We start from the raw sequence: 16,725 nt of genomic DNA on the forward strand, positions 1-16,725 counted from the left end.
TTTTCAATAGTTTGACAAGATATATCAAAAAAACTATATGGAAACAAAATGAATTTACTAGAGATCACCAAATTAAAACTTTACGCTCCGTGTTCTTTGTCCATTTTATCAAGGCATTCCATCGAAACTTCATTGCCCACTGCAAAACGGAGAAACACATCTCTCGATTATCAAACAAAGAATTATATCAAAAAATAATACAAAACAAAATCTTGATGAGTAAAAGAAGAGTCAAGAGAAGTTTGATTGTGTGAATTCTGAGAGCATATCCAGACGTAAATCAAAATCATATCCTCTCCAGCAACACCTAAGAATAAAAAACAAATCATGAAATTTATGCTCTCCGAATCGATAAAGATTGAAACAAAAAGAATTTACTAGAGATCACCAAATTAAAACGATTGGCTCTGTGCTCTTGTCCATTTTATGAACGCATTTCTAGACATCGAAATCTCTTAGCCCGCTGCAAAACGGATAAACGCGTCTCTCGATTACCAAACAAAGAATTATATCAAAAAATTATACAAAACAAAATCTTGATGGGTAAAAGAAGAGTCAAGAAAAGTTTGATTCTGAGAAAAGCATATCAAGACTTAAATCAAAACCATATCCTCTTCTGCAACACCTAAGAATAAGTAACAAATCATGAACTATAGATCAACATCATATCCTCACTATCAATTTAATATCATGGTGTGCTCAATATGAAACGACACAATTTAAGCCTACTACTTCAATACAAGAGGAGTTTGTGGGACAATGAAACAGGTCATCATAACAAAACACCATTACATCACCTAACCAAGTTGTCGAAAATCCTTACCTTGGGAATGGAAGTTATTCCAAACTTACAAAAACTTCAGCACTGGAAGAATATGATAACCTCACCATAAGCTTTCACAAAGGAATCAAGTGTGGATGCTGAAACAACTATAATGAAATGTGAAGAATTCAAATATGAGTACAGATCACCAAATTAAAGCTTAGAAAAAATATGTAACACAGCGAACTGAACATTATGGTTCACGTATAAGGTTGATTCGTCCACAAAAGACACTTAAGACGGTGATTAAAAAGGTTCAGAGTTTTGTTTAAAAAAAAAAAAAGGTTCAGTGTTTGAAAAAGTAGGAAACTTTTGTGGTATACCAAACCCGTGTAAATCTTACTCAAAACAATACAAAAATCAGAAAACAATCATCATCACTAACCTACCAATGAATAACATAAACTAAATTAAATCAATTAAAAGAAAGAGATTCAACAAATAATATAAGAGAACCTTGTTATTCTCATTAACTGCTGCTGCTTGAGCATTGGCAAGTAGTTGTGCACAAACACTACTAAAAGAATCATCAAAATCAAATAGGGGGTCATCATCACTAACCTACCAATGAATAACATAAACTAAATTAAATCAATTAAAAAAAGAGATTCAACAAATAATATAAGAGAACCTTGTTATTCTCATTACCTGCTGCTGCTTGAGCATTGCCAAGTAGTTGTGCACAAAAACTACTAAAAGAATTGTTGGAAAATATTTAGTTTCCTAGTTTGTTATTTCTAGGAGATTCTAAGCTTATCTATTATTTCCTTTTATTTTTGTACTCTTCCTATTTAAACCAGCCTTGAGCTGAGGAATAACATATAACAGTATTCACTTATTATTTTCTACATGGTATCGAGAGCTCTTGGTTTTGGGGGTCTCGCTTCCGCAAAACCCTAGCCGCCGTCGTGTTTACGGTCTGATCACGACAACTGATTTTGTGTGCGGCACTGTTCATACGCTACTGTTCATTCGGCAACACTGTTTCATCGACGGTACTGTTCACGTTCGTACTGTTCACCAGAAATACTATTCACACGCACTATTCATGTACACTGTTCACCGGCGTTACTTTTTCTTTGCTGCTTCCGGTGCTAGTTGGCTAAGATTATTAATTATGCCGTTTTTTTATTCTCGACGATGATCATCCACTTTCAAATATCGTCGTGAATGCAAATATTGTCATCGTTTGGGACATACTATTTTCCAATGTTGGAAATTACATGGTCTTCCGCGAACTTCAAATCAGAAGAACAAAGGTGGAGGTGAGGGTCATACATTCCAAGCCAGTAATTCTGATCAAGCGCAATGGTCTTCTTCAATTCAGCTTTCATTCACGATGGAACAACTAGACAGGTGATTCTTCCCTTTTTAGTGTCATTCTCAGTCGTGCTTGGATAGTAGATTCAGGTGCAAGTGATCACATGACAGGTGATTCTACTCTGTTTTCTTCTTATAGTCCATGTGCAGGTAACCATAAAATAAAAATTGCAGATGGATCATTTTCAGCCATTGCGGGTAAAGGTTCGGTTGTGTTGTCTCCAAGTCTAACCCTTAAAGATGTTCTTCATGTCCCAAATCTATCTTGTAGTCTCATGTCTGTCAGTAAATTAGCCCAAGATAGAAACTGTTAAACTAATTTTTTCCGTACTCATTGTGTTTTTCAGGATTTGAACTCGGGGAAGATGATTGCTAGTGCTAAGGAGAGTGGAGGACTCTACTACTTCGACATTGAACCTGAATCACAACTACCTTCCAAACCAATAAGTTCATGCTTTGAATCTTTTTTAGTTCTGAATAATAATGATGATGATGTTATGTTATGGCACTCACGATTAGGTCATCCTAGTTTTCCTTATTTAAAACACTTATTTCCTGAGTTATTTCGTAATAAGGATTTGTCTATGTTTAAATGTGAAACATGTGAATTTGCAAAACATCATCGTTCTCATTTTCCATTACAACCCTACAAACCATCAAAACCTTTTTATGTTAATGATAGTGATGTTTGGGGCCCTAACCGAACGAGTACACTTTCTCATAAAAAATGGTTTATCACATTTATAGATGATGACTCAAGAGTTTGTTGGGTGTACTTGTTAAAGGGGAAATCTGACGTTTGTCAGGCTGTAAAAGATTTTATTAAAATGGTGCAAAATCAATTTCAAACAAATATTCAAGTATTTAGAAGTGATAACGGCAAAGAATATTTTAACACAATGTTGAGTGATTTTTTTCGTGAAAATGGAATTGTGCATCAAAGTTCATGTCCTAACACTCCCCAACAAAATGGAGTTGCAGAAAGAAAAAATAGGCACCTGTTGGAGGTGGCTAGAGCTTTACTTTTCGCAAGTAAAGTACCAAATTATTTGTGGGGTGAAGCGGTTTTAACTGCTGCATACTTAATTAACAGAGTGCCCTCCAAAGTTCTTAATTTTCAAACTCCAATTCATATTTTCAAAGAATGTTTTCCTAATGATCGTGTTTCAAATTGTTGATATTTAATATTATTGTAAATATATTCTAGAGTATTCTTAGCATAGCATATTCCATAGTAATATTCCCTTGTAATTAATGCTCTTAGTATTATATAATGGAATGTCCGTGATGCTCAAATACACACGGTTTTCACCAATGCCTCTTGTGTTCTCTATTATTTTCTATTTCAACATGGTATCTAGAGCCTATTAAGAGGCAACCCTACACCGTGCTTAACCGGGGGACCCACTGTCCTCCGTTGAAATTTTTTTCCGGCAAACTGTGTGTTACCACCAGTTTGTCCCTTATTTGCTGCCGTGATTATTCCGGCAATTTTTCAGTCAATTTTCATCCCCTCCCGCCACTGCCACCACAGCCGCCGCCCATTCCGACGACTTTTCCGGCAAACAACCCCACCATCCGAATCGCAATCCCCGATCCGGCCTGTCCCCAAAACCGCGTCAGCAACCTCGCCGTCACGCGCTCACACGCGCCGTCTTTCTCACCGACGCGTTCGCCCACGCGCCTCCGCCGTAACCGCGCGTGACAGCGCGTCCGGCCGCCGTTCAGGCCGCCGTTTGGATCGCCGGACTCGTCTCTTCGTTCTGGTTCCATATCCGATCTCAGTTTTCAGTTTCGATCGATCGAAATACGTGTTCCTTCACAAACAGCCCATATTTATACCGAAGTGCGTGGCGTTTACTGCTTCTGGATTACAATGGCTGCTGATAAAACTTCTGATGGTTCCAAGAGTATTTTTACCAACTACGTTACATCTCCTCTCTCTACAGAGAAACTGAACGGTTCAAATTACGATAGTTGGGCCGCCGATATCAAATTATGGGTTACTGGGCAAGGTTACAAGGACCATCTCACTACAAAGTCCGATTCGATTGCTACAGCCGAGAAACCAAAATGGGAACAGATTGATGCTCAGTTGTGTAGTGTTATCAAATCGACACTTCACCCTGATATCAAACCGATCTTCCGTCCTCATATCACGTGTGAATCCGTTTGGAATCAGGCTAAGAAACTTTACACTAATGACACTCAGCATCTTTATGGAGTTTGTCACAAATTGATGAATATCATTACTTCGAAAAAGATAGAAGGCTCTATGTCGACATATCTTGGTAATGTTCATTCTGCACTTCATGATTTTAATGAGCTTCTCCCTCCTGCTGCAAGCACTACAACTGAACAGGAGAAGGAACGTGACCAACGTAGCACCTTCTTCATGCTCCTTGCCCTTTATGGCTTACCAGAAGAGTACTCTGCCATTCGTGATCAGATTTTGGGTTATGCAACTGTTCCGGATATGTCTACAGCAACTGCTATGCTTCTTCGAGTACCTGCCAAACATTCACTTGAGCCTACTATCACCCCTGCACCAGGTGATACTGCTGCCCTTGCATCATATGGAAATAACAAGAATCGATACCGAGGAGGGCCATCCAATTATAAACCACGTTCCAATTCTAAGTGTACGCATTGTAACCAAACTGGACATGATATTGATGATTGTTGGGTGTTGCATGGCAAACCTCCTCGACGTCGGGTTAATATGACTCACACTAATCAGTCTCGCATCATTCAGACCAAGCCTTCTTCCCAAGGCTCTACGGCAAGCTATGAAGATTTCCTCAGGTGGTGTCAGAGTAACCAGGACTCCGGTTCCACTGCTTCGGTTGCACACACTGGTAATTCATCTGTTTGCCTCTCTCAATCATCTCTCGGTCCTTGGGTTCTTGATTCTGGTGCGTCTGATCATGTTACCGGTAATAAAGGTCTTTTCTCTTCTCTCTCTACATCTGGTTTCTTACCCAGTATAACTTCTGCAAATGGTTCTCAAACTCAATCCCAAGGGATTGGTACTGTCCAAATTCTACCTTCAATTTCAGTTGACTCTGTTCTCTATGTACCTGGTTGTCCATTTAATCTACTTTCAGTCAATCGTCTAACTCGTTCTCTTGATTGTATCGTTACTTTCACTAATAATAATGTTACCTTGCAGGATCGGAGTTCGGGACGAACGATTGGCGTCGGATGTGAGTCTCAAGGCCTTTACTACCTATCTTTGTCTTCCAAAACATGCTCCGCCACAGATTCCTCACTTACCATTCATGCTCAGTTGGGACATCCAAGTCTTCCCAAACTTCAGAAGTTGGTGCCAAGTTTATCTAAGTTGTCTAGTTTACATTGTGAGTCATGTCAGTTAGGGAAACACACTCGTAGTAACTTTCCCGATCGAGTCAATAAACGGGCTTCGTCCCCTTTTGCTTTAGTTCACTCCGATGTTTGGGGTCCATCTCGTACCATGTCTACTTTACAATCAAAATATTTTGTTACTTTTATTGATGATTTTTCTCGTTGTACCTGGATATTTTTAATGAAAAATAGATCCGAGTTATTTTCTATCTTTGAGCAGTTTTATCAAGAAATCAAAACTCAATTTGGTGTGTCTATTCGTACTTTAAGAAGTGATAACGCTCGTGAATATTTGTCACATCAATTTCAAAATTTTATGGTTTCAAATGGTATTCTCCACCAAACATCATGTCCTCATACACCTCAACAAAATGGGGTGGCAGAACGCAAAAATCGGCATCTCATTGAAACCACACGGACCCTACTTCTTCATGGTAATGTTCCATTTCGCTTTTGGGGGGATGCTGTCTTAACGGCATGTTACCTCATAAATCGCATGCCATCTTATGTCCTTGATGGCAATATCCCTCATTCTGTTCTTTTTCCCAATTCCCATCTTCACCCGCTGCCTCCTCGTGTCTTCGGGTCCACATGTTTTGTTCACAATCTCTCCCCTGGACTCGACAAACTGTCCGCCCGATCACTAAAGTGCGTCTTTCTTGGTTATCATCGGTCACAAAAAGGTTATCGTTGTTATTCTCCTACATTACAACGATACCTCGTATCGGCCGATGTTACCTTCTTTGAGTCTGTCCCATACTTTGAGCCAAATACCATGACTCATGAACCCCTTCAAGAAATTAATCTTGAACCCATCCAAGAAGTTACCATTGTTCCTCTTGAGCCTTGTCCATCTGTCCCACCAGATACACCTCTGGTTGACCCTCCAGCTTCGAAACCACTACAAACATATCAGCGTCGTCCACGACCCTCTGTTGTACCTATTCCAGGGGCTGTTGAAGACTCACCGCCAACGCCATCGCCGTCACCGGATCCGGTCCCGCAACCTGAGCCTAGTCTGCCCCCTGTAATCCGTAAAGGTAATCGTTCAACACGTAACCCGTCTCCACACTATATAGATTTGTGTTACAGTCGTCTTTCCCCTTTACATTACACTTGCTTGTCATCTTTGTCGTCTGTTTCTATTCCTAAATCCACAGGTGAAGCATTATCCCACCCTGAGTGGAGGCAAGCAATGATTGACGAGATGTGTGCTCTCCAAAGCAGTGGTACTTGGGAACTGGTTCCTCTACCCCCTGGAAAGTCTTTGGTAGGTTGTCGTTGGATATATACGGTGAAGGTTGGCCCGGATGGTAAGATTGATCGATTTAAGGCTCGCTTAGTGGCCAAAGGCTATACTCAGATTTTTGGGTTGGATTATAGCGACACTTTTTCACCTGTAGCCAAAATGGCCTCAGTTAGACTTTTTCTCTCCATTGCAGCCATTCAGCATTGGCCTCTCCATCAGCTTGACATTAAAAATGCATTTTTACATGGCGATCTTGAAGAGGAAGTGTATATGGAGCAACCACCTGGGTTTGTTGCTCAGGGGGAGTCATCTAATATGGTTTGTAGGTTACACAGGTCTCTTTATGGTCTTAAACAGTCTCCTCGAGCTTGGTTTGGCAGATTCAGTACTGTAGTCCAACAATTTGGCATGATTCGTAGTGAAGCTGACCATTCTGTTTTTTATCGTCACTCTGTTGAAGGATGCATTTATCTGATTGTTTATGTAGATGATATTGTCATAACTGGTAGTGATCAGCAGGGAATACTTCAGTTAAAACAATATCTCTCGAATCAGTTTCAGACTAAAGACCTTGGTAAACTCCGGTATTTTTTGGGCATTGAGGTAGCTCAATCTAAGGATGGTATTGTGATCTCACAACGAAAATATGCTATGGATATCCTTGAAGAAACAGGTTTATTGAATGCAAAGCCTGTTGATACTCCAATGGATCCAAATGTCAAGCTTCTACCTAATCAGGGGGAGCCTCTATCAGATTCAGGGAGATATAGGAGATTGGTTGGAAAATTGAATTATCTCACAGTCACTCGTCCAGACATTTCATTTGCAGTCAGTGTTGTAAGTCAGTTCTTAAATTCTCCTTGCCAAGAACACATGGATGCTGTAATCCGGATTCTGAAATACATCAAAGGTGCTCCAGGAAAAGGTCTCATTTATGAAGATAGAGGTCATACTCAGATAGTTGGTTACTCAGATGCTGATTGGGCAGGCTCACCCATTGATAGACGATCAACTTCTAGGTATTGTGTACTTGTTGGAGGAAACTTGATATCTTGGAAGAGTAAGAAACAAAATGTAGTAGCAAGATCAAGTGCCGAGGCAGAATATAGAGCCATGGCACTAGTAACATGTGAGCTGATTTGGTTGAAACAGTTACTCAAAGAACTTCAATTTCAAAATGTTAGACCAATGACACTTATCTGTGATAATCAGGCTGCACTGCACATTGCCTCAAACCCAGTTTTTCATGAGAGGACCAAACATATTGAGATAGACTGTCATTTTGTCAGAGAGAAGATCGAATCAGGCGACATTGTCACGAGCTTTGTCAATTCTAATGATCAATTGGCAGATGTCTTTACAAAATCACTGCGAGGTCCTAGAATCAACTACATATGTGGCAAGCTTGGTGCATTTGACTTATATGCTCCAGCTTGAGGGGGAGTGTTGATATTTAATATTATTGTAAATATATTCTAGAGTATTCTTAGCATAGCATATTCCATAGTAATATTCCCTTGTAATTAATGCTCTTAGTATTATATAATGGAATGTCCGTGATGCTCAAATACACACGGTTTTCACCAATGCTCTTGTGTTCTCTATTATTTTCTATTTCAACACAAATGATTTGACTTTAAAAATCTTTGGTTGCACTGCATTTGTTTATGAACATAAAAATATTAGCAAACTCGAACTGCGTGCTATAAAATGTGTTTTTGTTGGGTACTCTCCAACTCAGAAGGGATATAAATGTTTTGATCCAAAAAACCAGAAAATGTTTGTCACCACGGATGTTACATTCTTTGAAAACAAACCTTTTTTTGACACGCATCTTCAGGGGGGGAATTTAAATGAAGATTCGTTTCAAACTGAGTACATGAGTTTTTTTAATAATTTATCTTTGTCTGTATCACAAAGTTCTAAGACTTATACTTCTGCACTAACAGAAAATGGTCATGATTCTTTATCTAATCCTACTCCTGTTATGAGTAGTGAACTTGGTGAATCTGAGCCTACATTTTCTCATGAAGAAAACAATGAGAATCTTGAAAACAATGATATGATCTAATTGAAATGCCACAAAATAATGAGTCAATTAAAGATAATAGGTTTGAAGCAGGAAACAAGACTTGGAAAGGAAAGGTTTTTGTGAGAAAGAATCACAAAGAAAGTGATGAGTCCACATCTCAACACTGTCATGAATCTGAACCGGGGGATGATCAACTTCCTAAAAAAAGAAAAGGTAAGTCTATCTCTGTTTCCGAGAGCCGTATTTTGTTTCCTAATATCGATGATCCTGTGGCTGTTAGAAAACCTGTTAAATCTTGCACTAAATACCCATTGTCCAATTTTATATCATATTCATATTTGTCTTCGTCTTTTTCTGCCTTCACCTCAAAATTGTCTAGTGTAGAGATTCCAAGAAATGTACAGGTTGCTCTAGAAGTTCCAAAGTGGAGAGAAGCTGTACTTGAGGAGATGAAAGCTCTTGAAAAGAACAAAACTTGGAGTGTTATGACACTACCGGATGACAAGAAGACGGTTGGATGCAAATGGGTGTTTACTGTGAAGTATAATTCAGATGGGTCAATCGAAAGGTACAAGGCTCGGTTGATGGCTAAGGGTTTTACTCAAACCTATGGTATAGACTACTCATAGACTTTTGCTCCTGTTGCAAAATTGAACACTGTTAGTGTTAGAATTCTCTTGTCTCTTGCTGCTAACTTAGATTGGCCCCTACATCAGTTGGATGTTAAGAATGCTTTTCTCAATGGTGATTTAGAAGAAGAAGTATATATGGACATTCCTCCTGGCTTTGAAGACAAGTTTGGATCAAATGTATGCAAACTAAATAAGTCTTTGTATGGATTAAAGCAGTCTCCTAGAGCTTGGTTTGAAAAGTTCACTTATTCCATGAAGAAACAAGGGTACATTCAAGGACAAGCTGACCACACCTTGTTCACAAAGTTCTCCCAAAATGGAAAAATTGCTGTCCTAATTGTTTATGTTGATGATATCATCCTTACTGGAGATGATATAGTTGAAATGGCAAGAGTAAAAGAGAAATTAACATTAGACTTTGAAATCAAGGACTTGGGATCCCTGAGATATTTTCTTGGTATGGAGGTTGCTCGATCAAAAGATGGTATTGTAGTTTCCCAGCAAAAATACATTCTAGATTTATTGAAAGAAACAGGAATGAGTGGATGTCGACCAACAGATAATCCCATGGATCCTAATGCAAAACTTTGGGAAGAAGGTAGTGTTCCTGTTGATACTGGAAGGTACCAGAGATTGGTTGGGAAACTGATTTATTTGTCACACACTAGACCTGACATTGCTTTCTCGGTTAGTGTAGTGAGTCAGTTTATGCATTCTCCTTTTGAGGAACATCTTGAGGCAGTCTATAGGATACTGCGATATTTGGAAGCAAATCCTGGAAAGGGATTATTTTTTAAGAAGAATAGTGAAAGAAATGTGTCTATTTTTACAGATGCTGATTGGGCAGGTTCAGTCACTGACAGAAGATCAACATCTGGATATTGTACCTATGTTTGGGGTAATCTTGTGACATGGAGGAGCAAGAAACAAGGAGTTGTAGCAAGAAGTAGTGCAGAAGCTTAGTTTAGAGCTATGACTCAAGGTATTTGTGAAGGATTATGGATCCACAAAGTCCTAGAAGAGCTTAAGATAAAAATTGAGCTTCCATTGAAATTATACTCTGATAGTAAAGCCGCTATTAGCATAGCTCATAACTCAGTTCAACATGACAGAACCAAGCATATTGAGATCGATCGACATTTCATACAAGAGAAGTTAGACGCCGGAATCATATGTCTACCTTTTGTAACTTCGAGTCAGCAAACTGCGGATATCTTGACCAAAAGCTTAGCAAGACCCACCTTTGAGCATTTGATATGCAAGTTGGGCGTGATAGATATCTATGCACCAACTTGAGGGGGGGGGGGGGGGTGTTGGAAAATATTTAGTTTCCTAGTTTGTTATTTCTAGGAGATTCTAAGCTTATCTATTATTTCCCTTTATTTTTGTACTCTTCCTATTTAAACCAGCCTTGAGCTGAGGAATAACATATAACAGTATTCACTTATTATTTTCTACAAGAATCATCAAAATCAAATAGGGAATCAGAGATGGAATCTCAAAATCAAATAGGGAATTTAGAGATAGAATCTCAAAATCAAAGGGAATCAGAGATGGAATCTCAAAATCAGAGAAAAAATCACAAAATCAGAGAGAATGTGAGGGAGAGATAGGAAAAGAACCTTGTGACAGGGCAATTTGGCTTGACTTCAACACCTTTTAGAGTGACCACATTTCCAATATCAAGAAGTGATCTTCGGTTCCTTTCTTAACATGCTGCACCGTTCTCTTTCACCGATTTCCCTCCCCCCACTACAGCATCACCTATAACATTGCAAAAACCGCTGAGTCTTATTCAAGGTACAATAAACTCTGAGATTGAAACCAGCAAGAAGGAAAGCAGCTTATTAGGTTTAAGAAATCAAGAACAGAAAACATCAGAAACAAAAAAGCAACCAAAACCACCAATGAGATATAATATACAATCATGAGAAAGATAGAATAAAATAGAGAGAGAATAATCAAATCTCAAGGAGCCATGCTATGAAGAACTACCACACAGTAGAAGTCACAACCAATTGGAGATCACCAAATGAAAGCATAACAATAATGCGAACATATGTCACAAGTCACAGCAAATTGGAGATTCTGGTCCTCTATGTGAAACGGTACAAAATTTAGGCCCCCCACCTATACCACAGACAGATCAAATAAAGCACCAAAGCAGCTTAAGTAAAATTCAGTATAGAATTCGTCATTCAAGGGGAGGGAGAAAAGATATACTTTAGAATCTTATATGCTTCAGCTCTAATGTTCCTCATGCACAAACACAAAATCATCAAGACTAGCAGGACACAACAAGTAAAAACATGACAGATCCCAAAGCTGAATTAAATGGAAAGTAGTTAACCTCAGTCTGCCACTGGCTCCAAAGCACACGACGCATTCATAAGCCATCCAACAACCACACAAAACACTCAAAGGAAATGCAAAATTAGATGCCAAGCCAAGTATCAAACAAAGACTGAAATGGCACAATTTAGTCTTACTAGAAATGACCAAATTTAAGCAATTTAACAGTGGGAATTATTCGACGCACCCAATGGATCATTGCAACGATTTTCCGTCAATATGAAATGACACAATTTAGGCAACTGCACAAAACTAAAACATACACAGATTCACAAGAATGATACAAACTTAATAAAACATATGCAGGACAAGACTCTGTAAGAAAAATATAGTATTAAGGGAAGTAAACCCCCAACTGATTATAATACCCGGCATAGTCAAACATTCATATATTTACCTCTTTCTGTAAATTGGGAAGAATAAACAATAAGAATTAATATTAAACTTAACTCATCGCTTGATATTATAGCGAACTTAATTGTTTCGACACATAAAGTCAGATCAAAGCCTAGAAAAAACGTACAGAAAAATTCAATGACATAATCTACGACGGATTTAGACTTATCCAGAGCCAATAATTGTGAATGACGTATCATAAAATTCACATAATAGCCAAGCTAAGAGATGTACACCAGAATCATATATATTCAACTCCTCTTCTTGAAAAAGACATATATACAGCGGAATCATAAATTCTAAAGCTCTCCTAATACTCAAATTCCTAATAGTACATACATACTCATAACAAAAACTACTAAAAAGAACATGCAAATTCATTATTCATAAAGAATCATATGCATAGCAAAAATGAATTAAAATGCATGATCCATAACATAACACATCTTTATGTCAAAGTCATATGTATACAACTAAACTCTTACCATCCTCTTGATTTCAGCTTCTACTGCATCTATGCCTTGAACAAGTTGTACTTCGTTGAATCAGTACCTGTAATGATAAGTGTTAGTGAAAAAAAGGCAAAAACTTAACATAGGTGAAACAGGGGTTCTAATACATGGTTCATAACAAAAGAACCAATCTTGCTTGCTTCTGGCTGTGAGAACAGAAATAAGAGTGCGTGATGGTTTTTTCTTGGAATTAACATCTGCTTCCTTATTCTTGTGCACAGTCTTGTCTTCACTGTCCTTTTCATCTGAGATTTCAATGACTTCAACAGGCTTTGGTTTTGCAGTGACTTTCTACTGAACAGCAGGTTTAGGGGCCATTCTTTTAGCCACTGCTGCAACTCCATCAACAGCAGCAGTAGGAACATTGGCACAAGCTTGTTTCTACAATTTCAAAACATTACAAAAAATCAGAAAACAACAATCATAATTAATCAAAGAAAGATTGAACAAATAATATAAGAAAGATTTGCAAGATCTTTCATTCAGATTAACAAAATTCATGAAAAAAAACCAACCCAGAAATTTTTTTCCTTTCAATCCCCTTTCCAAACCCCCAAAGTTCCAATCTTGGAACAAATTATTGAACCCCAGCAAAGAATTAAACCAGAAAAATTAATGAAACATCAAAATTAGTACGATGATTGAACAAAGCACGTGAAAAAGAAACCAACCCAGAAACTTTTTCCTTTCAATTCCTTTTACAAATCCTCAATGTTCTAATCTTTGAACAAATTATTGAACCCCAGAAAAGGATTAAACTAGAAAAATTAATGAAACATCAAAATTAGTACGATGATTGAAGAAAACACTCACCGCTAGGTTGTTTGTTGATGAACAATTCTTGAAGCCATTGAGAATCTCTTGTTGTTGTTGATTTTTGGTATGATTGATTCTTGAGTGTAGAATCAAACAGTGTTGTTCTCACCCTCACAACCTTCAGCTTTCCATTCACAATACTAGAGTGAAAACCAGTCAACAACTTAGCACAATCCATTAACTGTTCTTCTGAGTAACCAGTGTGCATCTTCAGTGTCTCATTCCAAACAGGACTCTTGTTCAAAGTGCATCTTGCTGCAAAAACTGCTGCAGCAGCAACCATTGATGGAGAATACTTTAAGGTAGCATAGTGCATCATCCCCAATTCAGATAGAAAATGAGTCATGTTCTCGAAAGGTAGTTCTTGTTCTTGATCAGAAGGAACACCAGACACAGATGATACCGATGCCGATGCCGCTTTGATGAAACGGACAAGGAACACGAAAGGTGTAGGCACAGTTAATGTCCATTCAAGTTTGCCTAGGATGGTTTTCTCCATGATAAGAATTTGTTCACGAGTGTAAGCATAATCTAAGAGGGTTACAAAGTCATTAACTGTTATGACTGTTATGACTGTTGCTCCATGACGACAACCATTTCTGTAATTTCCATCCTTGACTTCTGTTTCTGTATTGCTTTGTTACAGAACTAGGGATTGAAGGTTCAATTCCATAAAACTCTTTTCGCTTTTACTTCTAACGCAATAAAGGGAGATGTTTTTAACGATTTTAATGTCTGTTGTAGCAGTTATAAATCTCAAACATTGATACAGGGCCCTCTATTTTTTTATCCTACATCTTTGGGTAATGGGAGAGTCTTTGCAACCTATTGGTTAATTTTAACCAACATTTTAGCTAGCTGCACATTCCATGGTTAGATCACTCATTATATTAAAAGCATATTAGTGAGTGTGTAACATTTTTCAATATGCATATCAGTGATATATGCATATAAGAAGATTAAAGGTAGAATACTATATTTGATGTCAAATGATCCCAACTCCATCAAAGAAAAGTCAACAATACATACACTCTCAAGATATTTTCCATTAATTTAAGTGCCTTTTATGATAAGGGTATTACAAATTTTAACACAGTAAGTAAAATAATATTTAGTATGAGAAGAAATTGGACATGTTTAGTACTGCAAAAAATTCCTATTTGTCATCACTGAAATTCTGCTATGTGATGCTGCCATGTCCCCCTTGGGGTAATCAGTTGAGTATGGTACACATACATTTAACCAATTAAAAATACGATTTTTGCAAAACCGGTAGCATCGTCATTTATTTTATTTTTTGGCAAAACCACCTAGAAGACTGCGCGACTAATGTTTAAACAATCTCTGGCATGCATTTATGTTGGCTCTAGATTTTCCTACCCAAGAAGATTATGCAAAATATCTTATTTTTCTTAACAATAAAAGAAGACCATACATGAAGAATGAAAGGAATGTAAACATATTTCTTACCACAATTTCTTCATTCAATACCAACAAACCAAATCACGAACGCTCACAATTTCAGATTGGAAAAAAAAAAAAAAAAAAGAAGAAGTAAACCCTAGGTATTGTGTGTCGTTTGAAATTTGGTTGCCAACAAAATTAATACTGACCTGGAGGCCATAGATTAGCTACTCGTTCGTGCAGTATCTGCCTGCGTTGTTTTGAAAATGTAATACCGATATTCCTAAAGCACAAAAAAAGTATGAGAACCTTTGTCTGCCTCAGGTTCCACCGGCACCCGACACATTTATCTCCTGTTTCACCCACAAAGAAAACTAAATGAAACTGACAAAAGTAGATGCTAAGTATCCAACGTAGACTGAAATATAAAGAGTCTTAGAAGAGATAACCCAATTAAAGCCTGCACATGATGTGTGACACAATTTTGGCTTCCTCCTACACAGAGGAGTCCCGGACCACTGTAACCAAAAGGATATCTTTTTAGGAGTATCATCTGTATCAATCATCATCGAAATCATTAATAACAATTGAAACCACTCAAACCAATAAAAGAAGATAATATAAAACCTTTTCCAACGACCAAATCATCAGACAAACATAGAATCGTGTAAACTTTTGCACTGTCAGAATTCAGATAAAAAAAGTCAACATAGAACAAAGAAGTAAATCGACTAGACAATAAGAATAGAAATTAAAATAAAAATAGTTCACAACCCAAGTACATGGTAGCAAAATAAACCTGAGGCTTGATGCTACTTAGAATGTTATTGTTTCAAAACAAACTACACTGCAGAAAACAGCGTGTCATATTTCAATTCACATGTATGGCGGTCTAAGCCAGAACAAAATCAAAAGACCAGAAAAAAATAAGAATACAAAACATGAAGATCAAACAACAGAAAGATATGAAGATCAAACAATAGAAAGATAGAACCAGTAACAGAAGGAATCAGTGTTCACAAATTACCTCCCTGCAACATCGAAGGAAATAAAATATCAAGAAAATATGCATTCAAAAGCGATGGAGTTATTGAAAACTAAAAGAATTAAAAAAGAGAGAAGCAAATCAAAACTTGAGGTCTCCATGCCTTGATGAAAGATCAACATTTTTTTTATTTTGATAAACCATGCTGCAGAAAAAAAAGTTCACGGTTCAATTTGAGTGTAATGTAATCAAAGCCCAAAAATAAAAATCAGAAAGAACGAATGGTCAATGAAATTTGAGTATGCATCTGTAGCTATCATCGTTTTTATTATAATATTAAATTGTTCCAGATATCCAGAAATCAGCTACCTGCAATGTATAAACGGATAAACGGATATTTTGATATTCTTTTATTTTCAATAGTTTGACAAGATATATCAAAAAAACTATATGGAAACAAAATGAATTTACTAGAGATCACCAAATTAAAACTTTACGCTCCATGTTCTTGGTCCATTTTATCAAGGCATTCCATCGAAACTTCATTGCTCACTGCAAAACGGGGAAACACATCTCTCGATTACCAAACAAAGAATTATATCAAAAAAAAATACAAGAGAAAATCTTGATGAGTAAAAGAAGAGTCGAGAGAAGTTTGATTGTGTGAATTCTAAGAGCATATCCAGACGTAAATCAAAATCATATCCTCTCTAGCAACACCTAAGAATAAATAACAAATCATGAAATTTATGCTCTCAGTATCGATAAAGATTGAAACAAAAAGAATTTACTAGAGATCACCAAATGAAAACTATTGGCTCTGTGCTCTTGTCCATTT

The 16,725-nt window shown here is 37.4% G+C and overlaps 1 pseudogene; it reads right to left on the bottom strand.

Annotated features, from left to right (window-relative positions):
• Nucleotides 1-479: 479 nt before the first annotated feature.
• LOC123896117 overlaps nucleotides 480-16,725 on the bottom strand; it is a 66,832-nt pseudogene continuing 50,586 nt past the window's right edge.

Source organism: Trifolium pratense, linkage group LG7 (genome assembly GCF_020283565.1).
Source record: "Trifolium pratense cultivar HEN17-A07 linkage group LG7, ARS_RC_1.1, whole genome shotgun sequence".
Classification (NCBI taxonomy): domain Eukaryota; kingdom Viridiplantae; phylum Streptophyta; class Magnoliopsida; order Fabales; family Fabaceae; genus Trifolium; species Trifolium pratense.